The sequence below is a fragment of the Bos indicus x Bos taurus genome, chromosome 1 (assembly GCF_003369695.1).
Source record: "Bos indicus x Bos taurus breed Angus x Brahman F1 hybrid chromosome 1, Bos_hybrid_MaternalHap_v2.0, whole genome shotgun sequence".
Taxonomy (NCBI): Eukaryota; Metazoa; Chordata; class Mammalia; order Artiodactyla; family Bovidae; genus Bos; species Bos indicus x Bos taurus.
In genome coordinates this window covers 102,330,255-102,342,553 of record NC_040076.1, presented here as the reverse complement: position 1 = coordinate 102,342,553, position 12,299 = coordinate 102,330,255, and positions in this window count along the sequence as shown.

Below are 12,299 nucleotides of genomic sequence, written 5' to 3'. Positions count from 1 at the left end.
TTAGGTAATTATTTGTGGGAAGTGAGGATGTAGGCTGTTGTGAGAAACCAGAATGAGAGAGTAATAAAGTTGGAGCAACTACTGTCAACTCAAGTCCCTTCCTTTACAGGAAAGGTTTGGGAATTAGGGGCAAAAAGGAAAATATTAAAGAAATATAAATGACAATTCATTTAGAGATGAATTCTCAGTCTTCAGTTTTACTGATTGACAAGTTAAAGAAAACTGTAATCTTTTTATACAAATGTAATATTTTTACACATATAGAAAGAAAGATATTATCTGGAAAGACAAGAATAATTACTTAAAAGCATAAAAGTTAAGATCAATAAATTCATTAAAATATTAGCCATAATGCTTTAAAGGGTAATTTCAAAAGAAAAGAAGGCAACATATTTTCTCTTGTCAAATCTGCAATTTTTTATGTTAGCAGTAATACAATTGTTGGCAAAGATTTAGTCAAGTGTGGAGCCTCTCATGTTGTTACTGGAATGTAAATTGGTAAAACTATTCTGAAAGGCATTTGGCAATGTGCCTTAAGATTTTTATAAAACACTCATAATAGCTGACCCATAGATTCCACTTCTAAGAATTGTAGTCTAGGAAGTAATCATAGAGGTACACACATATCTGTGTAAGAGGATGTTCATTATTAATTTGTGTGCAGTGAATTGTAAGAAACAGCTGATATATCTATAAAAAAACTAACAGTTCAGAAAATGATAACATAACATTACAGTGAAATACTTTGTAGTCACTAGAGCCTTTAATTATTATTATTATTATTATTTTTTTTTTGGAAGAGCATTCACTTAACATAGGACTTCCCTGGTGGCTCAGACGGTAAGGAGTTTGCCTGCAATGTGGGAGACCTGGGTTTGATCCCTGGGTTGTGAAGATGCCCTGGAGAAGGAAATGGCAACCCACTCCAGTATTCTTGCCTGGAAAATCCCAAGGATGGAGGAGCCTGGCAGGTTACAGTTTATGGGGTTGCAAAGAGTCAGACAGGACTGAGTGACTAACACTTTCACTTATGTAAAGGATTGCCTGTGATAAAATAGTAAACAATATGTGGATAGACTACTAGTGAATTTTTTTAAAATAGGAAACAAAGACTACCAGTCAGTGCTGTGAAAATAAAGAAGAATCATTTTATATTTTTTCTATATTTTTCAAAGTTTAGCTTAATTCATTTGGCAATTGCTTGTTACACTGTGTATCCATTCTACCTTTTTTTTTTTTTTTTTTTAAATCACTTCTGTATGAGTTTTAGCTCTGCGTATTGCCTTCCAGCAAGAGACAAACATTTCTCAGCTTTAATGTGATCAATTGGCTCTAAATTTTTCTAATAGATTGTCAGCCCATGTTTCATCAAAGTTTTCTCCCTTGGGAGTAAAACTGACTAGGAGTGAAAAGATCTAGAGCAGCTTCCTTAGATTTAAGAAATGCCATACTAACAATGTGGGCCATCCTATTTACTGATTTCTTACCTCTGGACTGTTAAAGAGAGAAAAATAAATGTTAAAGCCGCAATATTTTCAGTCTTTCCATTATAGCATATAGTATGTGAAATAATAACATATAATTTTATAATAAAAGAACCAAGTATGTAAAGTGAGTAAATGACTAATCTTACTGTGTAAAATGCATTATAGTATGTAGAAGCCATGAGCTATCTTTAGAAGATTGTTGAGCTTGTAGTTTCCTCAAATGTGCCTGTGTGCTCAACTATCAGATTCTTTGCAACCCCATAGACTGTAACCCACTAGCCTTCTTTGGATTTTCCGGCCAAGAATATTGGAGTGGGTTGCCATTTCCTCCTCCAAGGGATCTTCCTGACCAGGGATTCCACCTGCATCTCCTGCGTCTCCTGCATTGGCAGGTGGATTCTTAACCATTGAGCCATCAGGGAAGTCCAGTTTCCTCAAGCACTGATGTTTAAAACTTGCAAGATGTTCATAAAAAACATACACAGAAGTTTTAAGAACATGAAAATAGGACACAATTCTTGATCTACTGTGAAGTTTTTCAGATGTTTTGAAATAGAGAATTCTTTATTGTGAGGAGCTGTTCTGCACATTGAGGGCTTTGCTGGTGGCTCAGTGGTAAAGAATCTGCCTGCAATGAAGGAGACATTTAACAGCATCCTTGGCTTCTACCCACTGGGTGCCAGTAGCACTCTCTCAGTTGCAACATCCAAAAATAATCTAGATATTACCAAATGTTCACTGGGGCACGAAATTGTCCCTTATTGAAAACCACTGACCTACAGTAACCTCTCACCATGATGGGGAGCATAGCATACAATAAAACTGAGACCAAATTAATAAGCTGCTTTGGCTCTGATGAAAATTCTCTCTTTGACCAACTTCTAGTGAGGCTTTTCTGAATTCTCTTTCCAACTAGGTCTCAACCTTCAGACCTTTGTGTTTGTTTTTGCGTTGCCTGATTTTAGCCAGAATCTTGATAAATCCTTTTAATCAAAATTTCCTACCTGGATATTTGGTCAATATTTAATTAAATTTCTCATCTTCTATCTTCTCCCAAGTGATATCTAATCACTCTGGCCTGCTTTCAGCAAAAATTCTGTTACATCATTTTAGCCAAACTGTTCTTTGGCTATACACTGACACTTCATCTTGTTTTTAGAATTGAGCCCAGTTCTATACTGTTTTTTTTTTTTTTTTTTTTTTTATTGCAATAGTTCCTGTGGTAAGTCTATTTTTACCATTGTAACTACTTTTACCTCTGTAAAATCAAATCCATGTTTGATTTCCTTTGACAGGTCCACAGAGAGGTTATATCTGTTGGACAAAATTAGAAAATTCTGTTAACTGGATATTCCAGAGAATTTGAGATAAAACTCAACATAGTAGGAATTGGGAGTGTGTAATTAGCTCAGTTTGAGGTGCATTGTGTATCAGATACCTAAATATATGTATTTATTCTAAACATCTTAAGTTTTTTGTTAAATTTATGCCATATATAAAGCATTTAGGTAGCCATCTCCTGAAAGAAAAAAAAAAAAGTGGACCTCACTCCACTCCAAGGAGTCAAGTAATTTCTTATGCAACTTTTTTAATGTTAAAAAGAAAGATACCAAAGATCACAGGACACATCCACATTAAGTTCTGAGAAGAATAAATATCAGTAATGAGAAAAAAGCTTCTGTTTTGGATAATGCTTCATAGTCTGTCTTCCTTTAGTATGAATATGATATAGAGTACATAATAAACTTGCATCAATAAAGTTCCATTTTAGCTACAATTTAGACCTGATTGATTGTTAAGGCCTTATATCCTCAAAGTTAACATTAAGTATTAGAGATAAAAGAAAGGAAAGTTTGTGGTGACAGTCATTTTCTCTAAGGCAGCAATCCTCAATCTTTTTGGCACCAGGTTTTGTGGAAGACAATTCTTCCATCCTGCTGTTTGGCCTGGTTCCTAACAGTTCATGGACTGGTACTGGTCAGTGGCTTGGGGGCTGTGAAGTCCTGCTCGAAAGGATTAAATAATCTATTCATTAACAATATGCAACTCTCCTGAAATGTTTATTCTTATAATTCAATCTATTTGCAAGTTCATGGTTATGACTTGTGTGTCTCATATTATTTTGTGTTAATACTTTTTAATAAAAACTAGTATATTCTATTATTAAAATATTCTAATTTAAAGCAAAATTAAGATATTTATAGATAAGATTTTTTAAATAGTGGGGTTTAATGAAAAGAAAAGAATAAAAAGAACAACCATTGATAGATATTGTCTTTATAGTTAAATATGTAGTAATGCTTTCCTTTAATAAGAATTCAATTAACATATTTTAATTAAAATATAAACTTATAATACATATTATATATATCATAAAGTGACATATGTTATTACTGTATCACATGCTTGTTATATATTTATATTATATACTTATGTAATATATAATTACAGTACATCTGCTTAATCAGTAGAAATTTAAAATTCCAAAGAACAGTAACTATGTAGATGATTTTGTAAAAGTAAAATTTTAATCTGAAGTTGGTTGATAGATATTATTTAAGTATAGTGATTTATATGCATAATCTGACGCACCCAGATTTTTATTGTATACAAATATTATTTATATTTAAGTCATCATCCCCAGAGGATAATTCAATGGTTATTCTGCAGAATTCACAAAGTTTCTACTGCTGTCCTAAATAATAGTTAGTAAACTTTTCCCAGAATACAACCAACTTTGGAAAAATGTAAGTTGTGTTTCTGTTGACATCTTCTATTGTGGAAGAGATTTCCAAGTATTTAAATAAGGCCATCTGGTTTGGTCTGAATTAATTTCACTAGTGTCACTTTAGCATGGTGTTAGATTATCATACCAAGGGTAGGATTATCAAGGGCATGATTATCCTAATTCTTATTCATACTTGATTATATACTTCACAAGCTAACTTTACCTCAAATATAGATTTTAAATATGTACTTTTAATTCATTTTAACATCAAACTTATAATGTAGTGGTGAGATGTGATAAAGCAATACAGGAATACCTCATTTTCTGATGCTTTATTTTATTGTGCTAAGCAGATGTGTTTTTTACAATCTAAAGGTCTGTGGCAACCCTGTGTTGAGTAAGTCCATCAGCACTATTTTTCCAACAGCAATTGTTCACTTTCTCTTTCTGTCACATTTTGGTTATTATTGCAGTCTTTCAAACTTTTTCATTGTTATTATATTTGATTTGGTGATCTGTAATCAAGGATCCTTGTTGTTGCTATTATAATTGTTTTGGGTGCAGCAAACCATGCTCATATAAACAGTGAACTTAATAACTATTGTGTGTGTTCTGACTACTCCACCTACAGGCTGTTCTTTCTCTCCTAGGAGCTCCCTATCTACTGAAAGATAACAATATTGAAATTAAGCTAATCAATAATCCTATAATGTCCTCTAATTGTTCAAGTGAAAGGAAGAGTTGCCCTTCTCTCACTTCAAATCAAAACCTAGAAATTATCCTTTTAGTGAGGAAGGCATGTTGAAAGCTGAGGTTGGCTGAAAGCTAGGCTTCTTGTGCCAGTTAGCCAAGCTGTGCATAAAAAGGACAAGTTCTTGAAGGAGTTTAAAAGTGCTTCTGCAAGGAACACACAAAGGTGTAAAAGCAAAACAACCTATTGCTTATGCAGAGAAAGTTTTAGTGGTCTGTTAGATCCAACCAGCCACAATACTCCCTTAAATCAAAATCTAATCCAGACCAAGGCTCTAATAATCTTCAATTATTTGAAAGCAGAGACAGGTTAGGAATCCGGAGAAGAAAAAATTGAAACTAGTAGAGGCTTGTTCCTGAGTTTGAAGGAAAGAAGCCAACTCCATAATATAAAAGTCATAGGTCAAGTAGCAAAAGCTGATATGGAAGCTGCAACAAATTATCCAGAAGACATCCATTAAGATATTAATGAAGGTGGCTACACCAAACAAGAGATTTTCAACCTAGATGAAACAGCCTTTTTTTAGAAGGAGATGCCAGCCAGGACTTTAGTTAGAGAGAAGTCAGTGCCTGGCTTCCAAGCTTCAAATGATAGGCTGATTCACAATTGGTGACTTTAATAAGTTGAAGCCAGTGCTCACTTACTGATATGAAAATTCTGCTTAAGAACTATGCTTTTTCTACTCTACCTGTGCTCTACAAATAGAATAACAAAGCCTGACTGACAAAGCATATCTGTTTACAACATGGTTTGCTGAATATTTTAGGCTTCTTGGTAAGACCAGGCTTCCTTGATAGCTCAGTTGGTAAAGAATCCACCTGCAATGCAGGAGACCCCAGTACGATTCCTGGGTCAGAAAGATTGCTGGAGAAGGGATAGGCTATCCACTCCAGTATTCTTGGGCTTTCCTTATGGCTCAGTTGGTAAAGAATCCGACTGCAGTGAGGGAAACCTGGGTTTGATCCTGGGTTAGGAAGACCCCTTGGAGAAGGGAAATGCCGCCACTCCAGTATTCTGGCCTGGAGAATTCCATGGACTATATAGTTCATGTGGTGGCAAAGAGTTGGACACGACTGAATGACTTTTATGCTCACTTTTATTTTTAAGATCTACTGCTCAGAAAAAAAGATTACCTTCAAAATATGACCACTCATTGACAATACACCTGGTCACCCAAGAGCTCTGACAGAGATGTGCAAATGGGATTAATATTGTTTTCCTGATGCTAATACAACATTCATTCTGTATCCCATAGATTAAGAAGTTATTTCAACTTTCAAGTTTTATTATTTAAGTTATATATTACATAATGGTATAGCTGCCATAGATAGTGACTCCTCTGATGGATTTGGGCAAAGTAAGTTGAAAACCTTCTGAAAAGGATTCACAATTCCAGATACTATTAAGAACATTATGGTTTATGGAAAGAGGCCAAAATATCAACATTTAACAGGTGCTGGAAAAAGTTGATTCTAACTCTAATGGATGACTTTGAGGGGTTCATGATCTTAGTGTGGGAAGTAACTGCAGTTGTGTTAGAAATAGCCAAAAACTAGAATTATAAGTGGAATCTGAAGATGTAACTGAATTACTACAATCTCACAGTAAAACTTTAACAGAGGAGGAGTGCTTCTTATGGATAAGCAAAGACAGTGGTTTCTTGAAATGCAATCTTATTCTAGTGAAGATGCTGTGAAGACTGTTGAAGTGATTAAAAAAAAATTAGACTATTACATAAATTTAGTTGATAAAACAGTGGCAGATTTTGAGAGAATGAACTTCAATTTTGAAAGAAGCTCTATTGTGGATAAAAAGCTATCAAAGCTATTCTCAGAATGCTGCTGAGAATTTGTTTGTGAAAAAGTCAATTGATGTGGCAAATGTCATTGCTGTCTTATTTTAGGAAATTGCCAGAACCACCGCAGCCTTCAACAATCATCACCCTGATCAGTCAGCAGCCATCAACATTGAGGCAAGACTCTGCCAGCAGAAAGATTACAACTCACTGAAGGTTCAGACCATGATTCTCATTTTTAGCAATCAAGTATTTTTAAATTAAGATCTATACATTGTTTCATAGACATAATGCTATTGCACACTTGAAGGATTATGGTACAGTGTAAAGATGACTTTTATATGCACTGAGAAACCAAAAACATTATGTAACTCACTTTATTGTGATATTTGCTTTATTGCTGTGGTCTGGAACTTAACCTGCAATATCTCTAAAGTATGCCTGCATAATAGAGATAGTTTCTACCTAGATTATGTCCTTTGTGTTTAGTTGTACACTTTTGATTGCTTAAAGCCATAATATCATTGATAGGGCCCACATGGGGTCTCAGTTAAGATGGCTCTTTCTTTGTGTTGACCTTGCAAACAAAGAATAAAATCACAGTGACCCTTGACACTGACCAAATTGCTCAAATGACGTTCTGTTTTCCCACTGGTGCTTACCTTCTCAATGCTACAAGACCACCAAATTCCAGAACTCCAGCTACATGACCACAGGACTCAACTACAGGCTAAAAGTTAGCCAGGGGTATAAGAAAGACCCCGTCAGAAAGGGAGGATGCTGGTTCTTCTCAAGGGCTAGTCACCCTCTAACATTTTCCCTCTAATAAATTTCCTTTTCTTGCCTGACTGCCTGAGTCGCTCTCTTTTTCTCTGCACTGGCCTTACAATCATCAGATAAATTCAAACAATAACCCAGACACAGATATTATGTTACCATTTTTCCTAAATAAACCAAAGTCACCCTAAATAAATCAATCAGCACTCCTAAAATGTTTTTATGTGGAGCCACTGAAGCAAAGTTCTTTGTAGCAAACAAAATTGCCAGAGGCTTTTTTGGCTAATCACTGTTAAATTCTTAATGACTCTTAAAAGCCTGAGTCTCCAACTTTGGTTTATACTTTAGTATCCAAAGCTTTCTTTGACCTTGAATACACATTCTTAATGGACTCAAAATTGGTCATTTTGTCCTCCTTTGTACTAAGTCAGAGGTTAGCTCTTCAATAAATTAATTTATATGTGTCATCATAGCATGGCAATGGGCACTCATCTTGGCAGTGGGCACTTATCAAGCTGTGTGATCTTGTAAAAAGACATCGAAACATTTAAGTATTACAGAGTATTTTTGCTATTATTTAAACAAGCATTATGTTCGTTAAAATATTTATAAAGAATTTATAATTCCTTGTAGCTATATTCACCCTATAACTAATTCCAGTGATATAAGGCAGCAATGTATTATTTTTAAGCTTAAATGATAACTTGTCCTTTCTGATTCTCTTAAATTTTCAGTCACCATTTTACATTAGAAAAGTTATTACAAATTCTCAGTTTGCTTTCTGAAACTTTTATTATTCTAGGTTGCAGATGAATGCAATGCAGAAGACCTAAAATATAACACAAAGGTTGTTTTCAGAGCATCATTTCTCATCCTATCTGAATTATAAATCTTTTAGAATCTCTTCTAGAATATCTAAAGATCTATGGGATTTCTTTAAGCATTGGCTCAAACAAAATTTTTTTTTCAAGTTTGTGTGGCAAGAAAAACTGTCTCAGTCACATCTGTATTTCAAATTACTCTAAACATGGTTGATTTGACAACAACAAGGAAAGATGAATATTCAAACACCATGGTTATAATGATTAAGCATACAAATATTAAGATTTATAAAAGATACCATATTTTAAATATATATATATATAATATGTGTTTTAACAGTGAACCTAAAAGAGAAAATTAATATTCATAATATTTCAGGATGTCCAGAATGTAACAAGCATGAGATTAAATTTTATTTATATCAGGCTTCTAAAATCATTTTACTTCTTACACTCTTATAAAAGGTTAGTTAAAACCTATAGTCTCAGTAAATCTTTAGAATAAAATCTTGTTTCTTAACCATATGTTGTGGATAGAAAAGGACTAGAAGATTATAAATCATCAGACATGATTGCTGTTGAAATAAAAATAGTCCATGGATCTCCTGACTTCTGATTCAACACAACAAACACTATACATACTCCCTTGCATATAAGAAAGAAGCAGAATCAGATGTAGAAATAACAGCTGAGAAAAAGCAACTACAAATAGGAGTGGGTGTGCTCAGCTGCTCAGTTGTGTCTCTTTGCAGCCCTATGGAGTGTAGCCCTCCAGGCTTGTCTATCCATGGCATTTTACTGGCAAGAATACTGGAGTGGGTTGCCACTTCCTTCTCCAGGGGATTTTTCTGACCCGGGGTTCAAACCCATGTCTCCTTTGTCTCCTGCACTGGCAGGTGGATTCTTTAACACGGCACCACCTGCTGCTGCTGCTGCTGCTGCTAAGTCGCTTCAGTTGTGTCCAACTCTGTGCGACCCCAAAGAGGGCAGCCCACCAGGCTCCCCCGTCCCTGGGATTCTCCAGGCAAGAACACTGGAGGGGATCACCATTGCCTTCTCCATGGCACCACCTGGGAAGCCACAAATAAGGGTAGACACGGATATAGATGTTTTAGTGGAACAAACTTGTCATACCAAAGTATGCCTCTTGGGCTTGAAGATTATTTTTTTGTTTGTAAGAAACAAAACTTTCAGAAACAGCTTTTAATTCCTCCCAATAACTGCCTAAAATCTCTTTCTCTTAGTTGCCAATACTCGATAGTTACAGACCTCAATTGCCTAACTTCTCCTTGGGCATCGTATTTTAATGGAGAACCTGTAGGTACATAATAAAATGTGCTTTTTCTCCTGTTAACCTGTTTAATGACAATTTAATTCTTAGACTACCAAAAGAATCTAGAAATGGTAGAGAAATGTTTTCTTTCTCCCCCATACTATGCATCAATTCAGTTCTGTTCAGTTCAGTCACTCAGTCGTGTTTGACTCTTTGCAACCCCATGAATTGCAGCATGCCAGGCCTCCCTGTCCATCACCAACTCCCAGAGTTTACTCAAACTCATATCTATTGAGTTGGTGATGCCATCCAGCCATCTCATCCTCTGTTATCACCTTCTCCTCCTGCCCCCAATCCCTCTCAGCATCAGCGTCTTTTCCAATGAGTCAACTCTTTGTATGAGGTGGCCAAAGTATTAGAGTTTCAGCTTTAGCATCATTCCTTCCAAAGAAATCCCAGGGCTGATCTCCTTCAGAATGGACTGGGTGGATCTCCTTGCAGTCCAAGGGACTCTCAAGAGTCTTCTCCAACACCACAGTTCAAAAGCATCAATTCTTCGGCACTCAGCCTTCTTCACAGTCCAACTCTCACATCCATACATGACCACAGGAAAAACCATAGCCTTGACTAGACAAACCTTTGTTGGCAAAGTAATGTCTCTGCTTTTGAATATGTTATCTAGGTTGGTCTAGACAATTCGATATAGAATATCTAGTTATAATCTATTATTGATGTTTATATATTTAATTATATATTACTTATTTGCATTCTTATAAAGGTTAACAGAATTCCACTCCAAAATACGTCTCTGGCATGAGCATTATTTTGAGGTGATTATTTTGAGAAATTGCAAACACAGAAGAAGCTTAAAAACAGAGTAGATAATATGCTGTGTTACCAAGAAAACAGCTGTTACCAGAGATAAGTTTGTTTGATTTTTAGTTTTTTCAATAACATCTTTATTTTTATACTATTATAAGGGTTACTTTCCTGTATAGTTCCTATGAAATATTGGCTATATCCCTTGTGTTCAGCAATCTATCCTCGATCCTATTTTAAAGCCAATAGTTGTACCTCTCACTCTCCACTCCTATGTTTGCCTCTCTCCCTAGTGGTAATTACTAGCTTCATCTCTATATCTGTGAGTCTCCTTCTTTTTTATTATATTCACTGGTTGATGTATTTTTTTAAATTTCACATATAACTGATATACAGTATATTTGTCTTTCTCTGACATTTCATTTAGCATAATACCCTCCAATTTCATCCATGTTGCTTGCTGCAAATAGCAAAATTTGGTTCTTTTAACGGCTGAGTAATATTCCATTCATTTGTTGTTGGATACTCAGGTTTTTCCATAAATTGGCCATTGTAAATAATGCTGCTATAAACATTGAGGTACATATATCTTTTTGAAGTATTATTTTTTTTTAACTTTTTAAATATATACCCAGAAGTAGAATGGCTGGGTCATATGCTACTTTTGATTTTCGTTTTAGGTGACTTTTTCAACTGAGAGAATTACTTGCATGTTTGCAAACATTTCTTCTTATCCTATGAATTGCTTTCCTCCCTTTGAGTCCCTAGTCCCTTATCTATCCCTTTCCTTACCTCAATATAAGCCACAATTGTTTCTTTTCCTATATTAATCTGTCTTTTATTACAGGGATTTCTCAACCAAAAACATGGAGGGAAACTATTTTTTCCTCCCTTACATGTAGAGCAAAATAGGAAATGTTCATTAGGGAACCACCTAATAATAGTTTTAGAACTAGCAATAAGCTCTTGCTACTGTAATTCAATTTATTCATTAAGTCAGTATTTAATGCAGTATCTGAGATATTGTGTATGACTAAGTAAAAATAAAAACAAACATAAAACCTGATTGCTATGCTTAAGAGTCTCATAATCAGTAGGGAAATTTTAGCTATAGATATATTAAAATAAGAATTTCTGGAAGCATAGTTAAATATAGTAAAAACAGAAAACATGAATATAGAACAAATAATAGAATTTTCTATAAACAAACTTTATATGGTATGTTGAATGAATCAAAATATGTGAAATCTCATAGTAAAATTTTCCATTAAGTAGTATTATTTTTTAATCAATAAGTGACTCCAAAGCAGTGCACACTCCAAAGCTCTACCCCATGCCTCACTGAAAATCTGTTTGAAATACAAAAGTAGGGCTTCCCTGGTGGTCCAGTGGTTAAGAATCCACTTTGCAATGCAGGGGACACCAGTTTGATCCCTGGTCTGGGAAGATTACACATACTGTGGGACAACTAAACCTGTGCACCACAACTACTGAGCCTGCACTCTGGCACCCACAAACTCACAACTACTGAGCCCATGTGCAGCAACTACTGAAGCCTGTGAACCCTTGAAACTGTGTTCCACAATAAGAGAACCCATCATAATGAGAATCTCATACATTGCAACTAGAGGGTAGGCCCTACTCTCTGCAACTAGAGAAAGCTCACACACAGGAATGAAAAACTGGCACATCCAAAAATAAATAAATAAAAATAAAGCTCACAAATTATTGTAAAAAGAAATATAAAAGTAAATGAGCAAAAAGTGAATCTCATAAATGAAAAAGTAATTAAGGCAATGAAGGCTTCTGCAGACGTTAATATATTGCAACTAATTTTTCAAAAGCAAA